At 36.1% G+C, this 14,946-nt stretch overlaps 1 protein-coding gene across 5 annotated transcripts in view; it reads right to left on the bottom strand.

Annotated features, from left to right (window-relative positions):
- Positions 1-14,946, bottom strand: part of LRRTM4 (leucine rich repeat transmembrane neuronal 4) — a 319,070-nt gene that overhangs the window by 232,647 nt on the left and 71,477 nt on the right. The gene's annotated exons all lie outside the window — the stretch shown is intronic.

Here is a 14,946-nt window from a genome sequence, read left to right as displayed (position 1 = left end):
GACTGGCTCAAGGCCACCTAGCTGGCTTTGTGTCTAAACCCAAATTAGAACTCATGATCTCCCAGTTTCTAGACTGATGCCTTAACTCAAGGGTGTCAAACTGCCAGCCCGCAGGCTGGATGCATCATAGCGAAACCACACCCACCCCATTGCCGGCAATGGCAAAAAAGTTGTGATACGTCACGATACGTCTTGTGACATTGCGAGCTGGACACCCCTGCCTTAACCAGACTGGCTCTCTCTAATGGGATGTAGTTGAATTCGTATGTTTGCCTGCCTTATCTGGATTCAATCAATTTTTCATTTCCTAGATTGAAGCACTTTCATTTTTTTTTAAACTTAACATTTTGCTTTTCCACTTGGGGAAAAAATACAATGTATAATGCAATACAGATTTGAAGACATGCTGCTAAATCTTTCTCTTCCAGGACCATGATCCCAATTCAAACAGTACTTTTCTGAATTACATCAAAAAGTTGACTTCAAACCGTCAAGCTGAATTAACTTTTACATTATTCTATCGGCATTTTTCCAGTCTATCTAATGACCATCTTGTCTAGGTGGAATCCTTTGGCTTGTGCGTTCTGGTTGTGTAACACTCTGTGGGAATGATCTGTGGAAATGGGAAAATGAGTCACAGCTTAGACCAGGGGTAGGCAACCTTGGATCTTTTATGACTCGTAGACTTCAACTCCCAGAATTCCTGAGCCAGCATGGCTCAGCTTGGAAACTATCCCTTTCCCCTCAGCATGGCTGGCTCAGGAATTCTGGGAGTTGAAGTCCACGAGTCATAAAAGAGCCAAGGTTGTCTACCCCTGGCTTAGATAAATGCCTGACAAGAGGCAATTTAATCCACTGAACAAAAAGGGACATGGGAAGAATCTCAGAAGGAACTCTCCCTAGCTTTCTGGAAAAGGAAGGGAGAAATAATTTCACTCATGGAAGATTCTGTTATTGTTACTGTTCTGTTCTGTGCATTGGTAAGGCACTGAAACGAGGCAGGAGTAACAACAGTTGCTTCTTTATCCAAGCTTCAACAGAACAACACAAAATGGCGTAGGGAACAGCGTCAGCCAATAAATGCAACGTATTTTCCCGCTTTGTGCGTGCGCAATAGGCTGGAGACAGCCTGTCTGGCCCGGGCAGGCCACGTGGTCTGCCCGGGTCTCTCTGCAGCTTCCTGCACCTGGTCTGTCAATCACAGGCTCAGGGCATAACAGTTACCTTACAATAAAGCTAGCGTTGGTACTCCTGTGCTTCTGGTGAGGGCTACCTTGAAGGGCTGACAAGTTGAGATGGATTGCTTAAAGTTCAACCCAACAAGAGACTGGGTGAGAAGAGTTATGAACTCCTCAACAGCCATCTTGCTTTTGAATTCCTTACCTCCAGGAAGCGCCAGGCTTCCATCCTCATTTTGTTTCTGCAGAGTCATCAAAATTAGCTGTGTTTCCACAGAAACAGATTGGTTACTGATGGTTAATGTTTGATTTTAGGTAGCCATCTTTTAAAAGTGAGATATGATTTGCTTTTAAATTTTCACACTCTCTGGACCGTCAGTAGATAAATATTTGCAAATAAATAAGAATAATATTTCAGTACATCTTGTAAGCCACATTAAAAGACACCAGTTTTGAAGGGTGACATGTATCATCATTATTTCTTTGTGAAAACTACAATTATATGTTCCAAAACTTCACTTATGAGGTTCATGGAGGATTATGCACAGTATGCTGCAGACAATAGGCACAAGTGTAAAATAAAGAGAATTTATTTTGTATCTAGCTGGCAGAGCTGCAGTTTCCTACTATTTATTTTCCATACAGTGGAATGTATAACAGCCTTGGAGCTAGCTAGCTATCATACTCATACTGAAAATTCAAAGTGAAACAGAAACTTTCTTGAAGAAAGACCCAGTTGTTATAATCTGCTCGTTTGATTGCCAAATCATTTTTCTTGGTTTTTTATTTGAACTAGCTGTCTAATAAATTCTCCTCTAAAAGTTGCTCCAAGATACTTGTTTAAGATTAAATATATGGAAGGCCTTCCTGTGCAGATTCGGAGGTGTTTAATATATGACCGCAAAAATCTATTTAATTATCCTGTGCTTCACTTTCCTCCCAGCAACAGTCTGTCTCAGGGGTAGGCAACCTTGGCTCTTTTATGACTGGTGGACTTCAACTCCCAGAATTCCTGAACCAGCCACACTGAGGGGAAAGGGAGAGGTTTCCAAGATGAGCCATGCTGGCTCAGGAATTCTGGGAGTTGAAGTCCGCAAGTCATAAAAGAGCCAAGGTTGCCTACCCCTGGTCTATCTTAAGCACCTCTGATCCCAGGTCTACAACTCAGCCCTATCAGCCATTGGATCCCAGTTTAAAGCATCGATGCAAAAGGAAGCAGATCTCCTTCAACAAAATAATGATAGGTTGTCCTTGCTTAACAACTGATCATTTAGCAACCCTTCCATGTGTTGCTCTAACACTCTGCTAGAAGTTTCCTGTGGATGGGCTCCAGCATGACTCCAAAAGCTCGGAAGATTAAACTTCTGGTCCCTGTGACTGATTCAGATTGGATCCTGCAGCTTAGCAACTGTCTCAAATTACAATAGACTCCCCCCTTAAAAAAGAATTTATGACCTGATTTTGAAGGTCACGTGATCTCATTTTGGGCACTTGGAAACTGTGACACCTTTGTGGCTATTTGAGTGTCCCACAATCACATGACCACAAATTCTGATATTTTTGATCAGTTTCTGGCATTTACTTCAGGATTCCAGCAAGAAGAAAATGAACGTAGCATAAGACAGATTCATTTAATGACCACCGTGTTCACTTAACGACTGCGGCATGTACTTAATGACCCCTGCAAAAAAGGATATAAAGCTAGCCTTTTTTGTCTCTTTATCCTGCTCTTTTGATATTTACATTTTTTTTTAATTTGGACCAGTACAGAGCAATATTCATTTCATAGTTTTGCTTATATCCATATGATTCTCATCCGCCACCTCTGGAGTTCCTCAGAATTGGCAGGTTTTTTTAAAGAAAGTTAAATATCAAACAAATTAAATGCATAGCCCTTTCGGGAGATTTACTATACGTATTTTACTTTAGGAGCTCAACTACGGACAAAATCTTTTTAAACAATAAAAATAAAATGGTTGGAACTTTTGTCTGTGCTCTATCTAATAATGTCAGTATGCCACATCCAAAACTGCCATGTCTGTTAAGGGCAAAATGATACAAAAATCGAGAACAAGGTTGCCTGCTCTTAGATTTCAAAGCTTAACCTTACAATGAAAAGGAATAGAGATAAACACCACTGACATAATGCTTGATCTTCACTGGTCCACACATTAAAAATAGAGATATAATTGGCAGGAGACATTAGGTCAATATACTATGTACCCCTGATAGATAAATTCCATGGGAGATCAGCTAAATTTTACATGAAGTTTCTCATTCAGGATCTAAAACCATTGATTATGGTTTTCACAGTAGCTAAATTGTGTGTTGCTGCAATGAAAGCAAGATATATTTCGTCAAAGATATTTTAACTTCGGTTTAAAACATTATTTGATACATCTTAACTATTAATTGTAGGGAATACACAGCTTTTATGTTTATTTTATACCTATTCATGTTTTACATTGATCACCCAGGTAACAACAGTATTAACATAGCAATAGAGATTGTTATATTCTGTGGTTTATTTCACTAGCTGTTAGTATATTATTGTATTTATTTGCTTTACTCTGTTTTTGTTTGTTTTGTTCTTTTAAATTGTGCTGTTCATTGATCAGATAAATATTGAACATTCAATTTAATTCGATATGGAGGTTTGAATTAAATTGGAAAATCAGAGTAATTTGATTTGGAGTTTCAAATCAGTTCAGCAAATCAATCCAGCCTGATTTAGAATTTGGAAAATCAATTTATTTGATTTGGATTTCCAAATTAATTAAGACTCAGTCTCAAGTCTCTGAATCAGATCTTATTTCTTCTTTCAAAGCACAATTCATTGCTTTGAATTATCTGATAAATTAAAATGCTGAACTTATCAGATTGATATAAGATAGAATTCAATAGCTGTTCATCATGCATAGTCAAAATCACCTTGAGGCCTGTAATAAATTCATAAGGGTATGGCATGATATATGATATATGAAACTTACTGCAGAAATGTAGAATTTCTGAGACTATGGGATTATTTGAGGTATGTCCTTTAAGACATGTCTGGATATTTTATGGTGGCATGTATGAATATTTCCTCTTTCTAAAATAGCCCCATTGAAAGGAAACACCATCGCTTTCTTATGGAGGTTACAAGTTTTGGGTTGTTTTTCAACTTCAATTTATAGTTTATTAAAAGATATGTGAAAATTGAACCTAAATAACCTATATTGCATTTTCTGCCATTTGATTTCTCTCAATGATTTATTTTTGTGGCTAAGGTTATTGTTTTTTTTTATTAAAAAGCAATGCAAACAAAATTGTGACCTGAATTTTGGCCAAACAGAGATCAGTATAATCCTGTGTTGGACTTCCAAATAGCAATGAAAGACTGGATCACAAAGAGTTTTCTCTTCTTACATAAAGTACAGATTTTTCATTATGTTTAATGGCATAGGAGTTGCTGCATTAGTGTGCAGGAGATGCAGTACAGTTGAATGTCTTTTAAATTCTACGCTTTGGTGATGCCTCGTGGCTGTTTTGTACTCGCTCAGCCTTTTTATTAAGGGGAACCATGTTCTTAGAAGAAAGTTAAATATACTTATGTTGAATTAGCCATGCCTGGATTACTGCTAAAAATGCATCATATGTTCCTATATAGATAGTTCAATAAAAGATACCAACAACTAGCTTGATGAAACGTGTCCACTATCAGCCTTTGAACTGACTCTTTATCACCATAAAGGAAAAGACTGGAAAATGTGCTCAAGATTAAATTTGTTGTTTAAAAATGAGCTTGTTGTACATTTCATGTCATTAGACTTATTGTTGCATTTTTAAGCTAGTTATTGTTATATTTTTTTCCTTAAGTTATTTGTTATATTTTTTCTTAAGGCTCATTTGTTATGCGTATGTATTTTTAGTTTGTAATCCACAAGTTTTGTTACTGTTTTGTACCAATGACCGAGAATCTCCATAGACATTTCTCTTTTCTAGTTGCAGTTATTTACATATTTATTTATTGGAATTTCAGTCCACATGAGGGCTAGAACAGGCAAGATCAGAAGCAGAGGATGTGACAATAAACTATTCCATTATAATAATGCTAAATGTTCCTCCTGCCCCCAAAGGAATGGAATTCAGCCCATTATGGCACACAGGCAAAAGAAAAAATAACTGAAGACTTGAACTTAGCTCCGGTACCTCTCTGTGTATGTGTGTATGTGTTTGTGTGCAAGCCTTTTGCTTCCTATGTCAATACGGATGAAGCCCAACACTGTAGCATGTGTGATGCTAGCATATGATCAAGAGGTAGGGGAGGAAACTGAAATGAGTTTATGTTAGTCTTCCTGAAGTAACTAAGTATAGGACTGGTGTTTTTTTTTTAGCTCCAAAGAACTTCACTGCCATTTTTATTACTCTTGCCAGCTTTCAGTTGATTAATTGGCATGATTAATGGGCTGAAGCATTAATCACATAATATATTTCTCTTTAATCACTTGACTTTCAGAGCAGCAAATGTTGAGAACCACTGTATTTCTAAGCCATATCTGAATATACTTTACAGTCATACCATAAAACTGTCTTTAATCAATGCATTAAATAGTTGTTCTAAATGAAGGACTAGGTGTGACCAAGTCTCTGGGATGAATTTAGAAAATGTAGGGAGATCATGTTGCCTTGTTTTGCTTGTGCTTACAGGACTAAGATGTTGTGGTAGGAACACAATGTGTTGACTGGCGATTACATAACACCGAAAACACCAGCCTGAAGATGATGAATGGGACTTCGTCGAAATGTCGCCAAGACACTTCCAATTTGACGCGGGAGAAAACCCGAATAACCAAAGATATATATATATATATATATATATATATATATATATATATATATATATATATATATAAAATTATACTGGAAATATTTAATTATTTCTAATTTCTAAGAGAATTGTTTTAAAACCAACTGCAAGGTCACCTGTCTTATTCTAAATTCCAAGTAAGTTCCAATATTGTATTTAAAAATATGTCTGAGATACAAAAACAAAACCATTTAGATTAATTTATTTCGCTTGTATTTAGTTAAACAACTAAATTGTTTTGGGATACTAGCTGTTCAAGTTGGTTAAAAATAGAAATGTGCAGTTATTATTAAAGCACACACTAAAGTATATATTGATTGATAAGTAAGTCTAAAAAATTAAAATGAAAACTATCAGCCAAAAGTAAGTAAAGAACTAGTACATTTAGCAAAAACCTCTAATTAGATGTTATTCTGTCTATGGAAGACATGCTCCTTGCCCTGTTAACCTTTTATTTTTAATAAAGAGAGATATTTGTATAATGAAATACAAGATATTCACAGACATCTCTGGGCTAACATTTAACAAAATATGTGCAAAAAAAATCACACATTTCACCAAAATTATCTTCTTATTTGAAAGTCATTTCTTTTATTAAATCTGACCGGATGAAAGACTGATAAGAAACACGCCGGTTGTTATTGTTGTTGCTGTTTTTATTATTTCAATTTGTACAGCTATGCATAGAACTGTAATTCTGAGTGGCATATGGATGTTTTTTGAACTCTATGGCAGTATTCTCAAATCGTATAAATAAAAATATGTTCAAACCAGAGGCACCTCTTCCTCCATCTCTGTAACAAGAACTCTAAACAGAATTCAAAGCCAGACAAGGATAAAAATTTTTGCTTCCGTTATCTGATGTAAGCAATGTACTTTCCTTAAATAACAGCCAGTGTCTGAATTATGTGCTCTAACACATAAAGCACGAATGCATGAAACATGAAGAAAATACCTCTGCTAAATTTCTTCTCTTAATTAATGTGACATTTGAATTGTGATGTTCGGTTCCATTTCTACTTGCCCATAAACCGATCACACGTCTATCAATTTTTGATCATGGAAAAACTTTAGGATACTTAAGGACATTATTTAAAACTCGATTGGAAATTTCAGAAGTGGAAGGTTAACTTTCATTAAACATATCCTTTGAACCCCAAAAATCAAACAGGTTGTTCTGACAGGACCACTTGCTCTCCTGCTTTTGTGCCACAGAATGCTATGACATGTTGTTTCAACCCTGCTCATCCCAATAAATAAAATTTACTTGTTGACTCCTACAGGAAAACTCAGTAATGGCACGATTTCAACAGTGCAGAAAATTAAGATTGCGAAATGACATATTTTGATCCAAGTCTAGAGATGGAATAATATTGCAAGTAACTTAACCTTTTTTATGGGGGGAAAAACTGTGTATGTGGTAGCATAAGTGAAAGCTGCCAACCAATAAATTTCAAGGAGAAGTAATATAAACAGTTAGAAGAATGCTTTTCAGTTATCAGTGAATAGAGATTATAAAAAGACTATAGGGAAAAACAAAAAGGTTCTAAGCTGAAAATTGCTATTTGAAGGAATTTTTGGAATCACATCTTTTTATCTCTATAATACTTGCTAAAGAGAACTCTGAGATTCTTACTTAGAAAATAATCACTTTCAGTTTTAGGCAGCTGCCATAGATTCCAAGAGCTTTATACCTCAATTTTTCATCCTGTGTAACCCTATATGCCAGGGGTCTTCAAATTTGGCCCTTTTACAACTTGTGGACTTCAACTCCCCGAATTCCTCAGCCAGTCCACAAGCCATAAAAGGGCCAAGTTTGAAGACCCCTGCTATATGCCCTTCTCTCCCACTTTTTAACCTTTACAGGTAGTTCTCAACTTACTGCCACAATTGGGACCAGAACTTCCATCACTAAGCAATGTAGTTATTAAGAGAGTTGGGCCAAATTTTACAATCTATTTTTGACACAATCATTAATCAAATCAACCAGTCCTTAAATAAATCCGGCTTCCCCCGTTGACTGTGAAGCTACTTAGGAATGTTGAAGATGGTGTCACAAGACCTCACGACACTCATATAATACATGCTGGTTGCCGAGCACCTGAAATGAGATCCAGTTTCTACCCCATGTTTACATGGACATCCAGGGAGTACCTGCTGAGAGTTCCACTTTCCAGGAGATACAGCTTATGGTGGTGGGGGAGGGCATTATCTGTAACTACAGGAGATGACCAAGCTGAGCCTGAGGGAGCAGTCAAACACATCATCAGTCTTGAGTTCCTTCACATCCACAAGAGATCTAAGTCCAGCCCAACTTGAATACCATTGATTTTTATCCTCCACCAATTTACTTTGAGTGTTAGTAGTTCAGATTCTAGTAGAGAATGTTAGCATGCAATAAACATGTATTCATTTCAACAGCCTTGGCTCCTGATTTCCTGCACTTTGATAGTAGCCTTTCCACTACTCTGAAATAACTTTCTTCTGAAACATGCATGGTCCCCACCCTCATGTGCTTCTGGAAGCTGGAAAAAACATAGTTCTTTCAGAGGGCTTTGAAGATGAATTATTATATAGGGACACAGCTTTTATGGTTTTATACCTATGGGTTCCCATTTCATTTTTTTCAGATGTGTGTTACTGGACTGAAGTAAGTGAATTTAAGGAAAGAGCAATTGTAACAATATTACCCACGATTCTCAGTGCTGTCCATGGATGTAAAGCCTTAAAAGCAGATGTTAGGATCAAATATAAGTGGTTAAATGTGAATTTGAACAGTGTGCTTTGCTGCAAATCTTTGAAGTAACAAGAAGGGAAAGTTTGGGGAGGGAATAATGTTTATAAGTTAACTCTTCATCTGGAATCCTTTGATCCATGTGATCATTAACAGAACTGTCTTCATTTCAGCATGAATATGTTGGTCAATTGGTCAGCTGAGTGATTCACATATAATGATATTCTATTTGATCAGCTAGGGAAAGAGCAAATATTACAGCTACACAGATGATTCTATCCAGATGAAACGTGACAGATATTCAATTCCTTTCCCTTCAAGTCTAGAATATAAATTGCCTAAGGCTTTACTAAAGGAAGATTTCTACTTTTTCATTACCAAGCTAGAAGGTTTAATATTTTTGAACAAATATTTTAAAATTATTTTTGTTGGCCAATATTACACTTACAAAATGAATGCAACATGGGATGGAAGAAGTGCTTCTCGCATATGTTAGCATATTGTCTATTGGTGACATGCCATTATGAAGTTTTCCATTGTTTTCTTCTCTAACACCTAGAATAGCTAAAATCTCTCTCCCCAAATCAACTCCTGATCAGCACAATTTCACAGTACAGGTACGGCTCTCCTAACAGTCAATTAGGACCAGGCTCATTAAGTGAGACATCATGTGACCCCCAACAGATTTATGACGGCCCCGGATTTATGACCTCACTTTCACTACAGTCACGAGTGCTTGTCCATTCAGTCTTCTTGTCAGAAGCCAGCAGTGAAGTGCTCAAATGACTATCATGTGACTGCATAAATGTCGGATGGTTGCAAAATGATCAAATGATCTCAGGGATGCTGGGATGATTTTAAATGTGATGACCAGTCAAGAAGTTATTTTGTCATAATACAACAGGGGTAGGCAACCTTGGCTCTTTTATGACTCGTGGACTTCAACTCCCAGAATTCCTGAACCAGCCATAAATTCTGGGAGTTGAAGTCCACGAGTCATAAAAGAGCCAAGATTGCCTACCCCTGCACTAGACCAACCTGGCTCACTATTTAGCTATCTCATGATTCCCACTACCCATCATTTACCCACAATTGATAGCAACCATTGCAGAGATGCATGGGAATAAACTTTTCATTAAATATGTGCAGTATCACACCCACAAGGTTGAACATATCCACAGATAAGAGACTGCTAAGCCACTATATCAACCTGGCCAAGGTATCTAGGCAACTTTACACCTGATTTTTTTTTCTTTTCTTTTCCTTCCCTTTCAAATTTCAAATTTCAAACTTTATTGTCATTGTATGTGCATACACAGTGTACACATGCAACAAAATTTACTTGACACCCAAAGTCCAGGTCCCACACACATAATCCCCAAACACACTCCCACCCACCACAATTTCCCACCCCTAAGACCACCCAAACAGCCACACAACAGACCAAGTAGTACTGTCCAACAGTTCACTGATGGTGGCCCTTTAGTTCATTGTTGAGTGCAACTATAGCTCTGGGATAACAATCTTTAAATTCTTCTGAAGGACCATCATTAAAACCAATCTTTGTCAACCTCACCAAAACTAAAAATGAAAAGCATGTGGCAAGGCAAGATTTCTATATTCATGGCAATTGGCAAGAAAGGCAACAAAACTAAAAGAATTGCACCACAAAGTGTATAAAAAAGGAGTTTTGGTTGCTATGGTTACCTAATGATTCCCAATGTAGCCTGCTATAATAATCTCTCTGGGCCCTCCCATATGCACAATGCTGACTTATACAGCACAATTTTCCCATTTGCTTTTCATTCAGAATTGGAGTGGGTGCAAGGCAAGGCAGGTTAAAATTAAAATAACCCCCCACACCCCTTGGATGAGGCAACAGTCTGATTCTCTGCTTGCTATGTGTACTTTTGCCTTTTTGAAAAAGGTTATACTAAAGTGGAACTCCAGTTTCATGAGGGAGTATGCCACATATTGAGGTGATATGAACACAAGAAAAGTAGCAACAGAATTCTGTCAAGAAGGGCATAATAGAGTTACAAAGAACTGGAAGAATGTCCTTTTTCAGTCTCAAGAAATCTTTGTGCATGAGAAGGGAGAGTCCTCACTTGAAGTTTCACGTCACATTTTCTAGCATAAAATAAAGGATTTTACACCCTGTCTCATATCTTCACTCCTTTCCTACCATCAAACATTTCCTACCCAATCTTCTTTTTCACTTCCCACCCTACTTAGGAAAATCAGCTAAGTTCAGAAGCTAAATCAATCAATCAACTAACCAATTTATTATTACAGCCAAAGGCCAATACATAAGCAAACTAAATCTTGGACATAAGTTTTTGGGCTTTTAAATCTTAAATATCTCCTTGTTCAAAAGGTGAATTTCATGTTTTCCAAAAATTTTCTGGCATTATTAGAAACTAGAAAGGAAGCCAAATTTCATTCTGACTCTCCTGAACTAATAAAAATCTTCATTTGTTTTTTTATTTAACTCCCTAATACTCTGCTTTTTCTCCTTTTCTTTCAAGATGTAGAAGAAGGTAGTGTGATTCAGAAGGCTGGTTTCTACAAATCATACTTCATAATGATAAAAACTATAAACAGATACAATTGATCATGTTCTTTTATCATAAAAAAGGTTCATAACACCTCCTCCAAATGTTCAGTGAATGTGGAAGTGATTGTGGGACCACACAGGCTAACCTATGACATGTATACGTGCAGTTTCTCTCAATGAAAATGTAATTGGAATTCATGTTGTGGTTTCCTTCTGTTCCATAAAGCAAAGTTCCATAAAAAACACATTACGTACTAACTCATATTATGTTTGCAAGGTGGCAAAACGATGCTGCTATTGTTTTTCTATTATGTATTTTTACATTTCACAGAAATTATATAAAAATCCAGAGAGACAGAAAACAGCTGGAGAAATTGTGATAGGAGAAACAAACCCAATATTCAAAAAGTTACTCGGTAATCACTCAAGACAAATGCAAAAGCACACACTCTTCCCATCAGAAATTCATAACTTTTTTCTTTAGTTTTTTTGTTAAGTATTTACCATCAAGTTAAACAAGAATTGATAAAAAGTACAGAAGAAATTTGGCAGTGTACTTGCTACCATACTGAAGAGATGCAAATGATATTAGGTCTGAGAGTCATACAAATTTTTCAATAGGGAAAAAAGCCAATTCTGCTGACTAATTTATTCCTAAGGAATAATTCTACCAGCTCTAATAATACACATAATTACACACCTCGGTGGAGTGTTGGGGGTACTAATTAGTTAATGTTTGTACAGCACGTTGAAAATGTTATGCATTTAAGTATTACTATTAACTAAGCAGAATATTCACTTTCAATTAATGTGTGCCATAACTTGGGCTGGTAGTATATCAGCTACAGTTATTATATACAGAGATATAATTGGCCCAAAGTGATGCATAGAGCATTGGAAATAAATAAAATTCCTGATTAATGGAGAATAAGAGCTAGGAGCTCTAACAAATTTCAGAAATCCAACTGTGTGCCAACAGTTCAGTGTAATGGATATATTCTGCAGGTGATAGTCTAGAAAATACCTTTATATTAACTTAGGACATTGATTCATCCAGTCTGTTTTATAACTATGATTAGTCAACTTGCGTCTGTATTTTTTAAAATAGTTTTTATCGTTTAATTTATATTTATATGTATTTATATGTAGAAAACATACACACACACACACATATATATACACACACACACACACATATATATATACACGCATATAAATACACACACACACACACACAAATATACATAAATTGTGTGAGTTGTGAAGAAAACAAGATAATGATCACAGAAAGATGCTATAAGAAGATGTTTATAGAAAGAGGAACTTCAAGGCAGAAGATTCTTTGTGGTTTATTTATTTACTTATCAAGTTTATTTGCCATCCATCTCACAGTTCTTAACTCCTATGAATCAAATAGTCTGGCCTAATGGCCACAAGGTTTTATACTTTAGTGTGCAATTTTGTTCTGATGCTAGAATGTGTTTAAGCTTTTGTGCATGATACACACATTTGCACATTCACATATCTGCAGTTTTTTAATCTCCCAAATTAAACAGACATTGTAGATTACAGATTCAGTGGCTTTAATGTTGGGAGTTGAGAGTTTTCTATTTGGCAAGTCAGATCTTCCGATCCATCAAGTAAATCTTTGCCCAACTCTTCCTGATGGCATAAGTTTTCGGAAAATAATATATGGAACCGTGTCAGCTCAAGGAATAAAATCAAAACAGAAAGGTGATTAAGATTGGTCTAGACCAGGGGTAGGCAATCTTGGCTCTTTTATGACTCGTGGACTTCAACTCCCTATGCTGGCTCAGGAATTCTGGGAATTGAAGTCCACGAGTCATAAAAAAGCCAAGATTGCCTACCCCTGGTCTAGAGTATATCTGGAAGTCTTCCTCTTGAATAATGTTCTTTTATCAGGCTGTGTGTTCCTCGGTCTTCTAAGAGGTTACATAGATTCATCAATTTAATTTGCTCCTGAATGCTCGTTTGATCTAGCCTGACCACTGAGAAGAAAAGGTCTTGCAAATGTCAGTCAAAAGACAGAAGAATATGGAATGCTGTTGATATTTTTTAGCAAAACTGATTAAAATGTCAGAGTTATGAGAGACAGGCAGCAGATGGATCTCCATAGATTGTTGTAGCTAAGTCCAGAACTGATGTTATCATTCTTACATCTTCCATCCCTACTTAGGATTATTGTCCCATCATTCACAGAAGCTTTAATGCTGTTGAAATGAAGTTATTAATTTCAAATTCTCCAGACAATGAATCATGGCTAGAGAGTTCTCATTTGAAGAAACAAATGAGCTGGAGCGGTTTCAAGTCTAAATTAAGAATTTAGAAAATGGCACTTGCACTTGTTTGCATTCAGTTAATGCACTCATTTCCTTTCCTTTCCTCTCCTTTCTTTTTTTCATTAATATATTACAGCCATTGGTGCAACTCCTATAATTTAATATTCTCATTACCATTATAGGCCTAGCATGGCATCAAAATAACTTTGCTGTGTTAACTATGTCAGAAAACTTAGTATAGTGATTAAAATTTTTAAGCTATGTTCTTACTCAATATTCTTTAAAAAAAACACATATATGATTATTGTAGACAAAGCTTCCACTATGCATCTTACAACAGAGTAGACCAACCATACAAAGCAATAGATAGTTTTGAAAGTATCACAAAATGTTGTTCACATATTTGAATCCCACCACTGAACAAAAGTAAAGGGGATGAGTAGCTGAGAGATTAAACTGGGAAGTGTACGTGCTAAGGCCAAATAAGTTGGCTGTGTGAGGGAGATGGGTATTCAAATAAATGCATACATACATACATACATACATACATACATACATACAAATATACATACATACAATCTAAGCATTCTGCTAAGTTATGTATAACATTCTACAAGCACTGAACTAGTTAATTCTACAAAAGTACAATTTCTTGGGCACTAATCTTACTTGAGACCATACATCAAATATTTAATCTATAGTTCTTTTATTTTTAATCACTCAGCTTTTGTTTAGCTGTAATACAAACCATTTTCCATAGGCCTGTTTGCAATCCGGAGGAACAAGAATGTATTGCATACATTCGTGGAATAAAAGCATTAAATGGACCATCCTGATGAAATGGCATGATCTCATTGGCCCTGTTCAGATGTTAGGCATACACAGATAGGATTCTTCTTAATGTTATTTAAAATTATTCAAACTATCAGTCCTTTTGCATTTATATTGTATATATGAGGCTAATGACTCACTGACCTATACTTAATATGATTTAATTTGGATTGATCTGGAGCTTTAAAATGCTTGTGCATTTACTTTAAAATGTGTATATATGTCTGAACTGATTCAGGCACATTTGATTTGCTTCATTTAATTGATTAAATGCTCAGAATTGTCTCAGTGTTTTGAAATGTCATACATTCAATGTGATTACAGTCTTATCAGTAATATACACCAGGAAAAGGTGGAAATGGACTTGAACTAGAACTGAAGTTCCCCCACTGGAGAAGATGGGCTGCAATAAATATCACAATATCCAAAAAGAAGGAAAATCCACTCAAAATAAGGAAAGGACACTGTATTTGTAGCTCTCATATAAATGAAAACCT

Source organism: Crotalus tigris, unplaced genomic scaffold (genome assembly GCF_016545835.1).
Source record: "Crotalus tigris isolate CLP2741 ecotype Arizona unplaced genomic scaffold, ASM1654583v1 scf7180000024470.1849372, whole genome shotgun sequence".
In the NCBI taxonomy this organism is placed as follows: Eukaryota; Metazoa; Chordata; class Lepidosauria; order Squamata; family Viperidae; genus Crotalus; species Crotalus tigris.
This window is presented reverse-complemented; position numbering and strand designations above follow the sequence as displayed.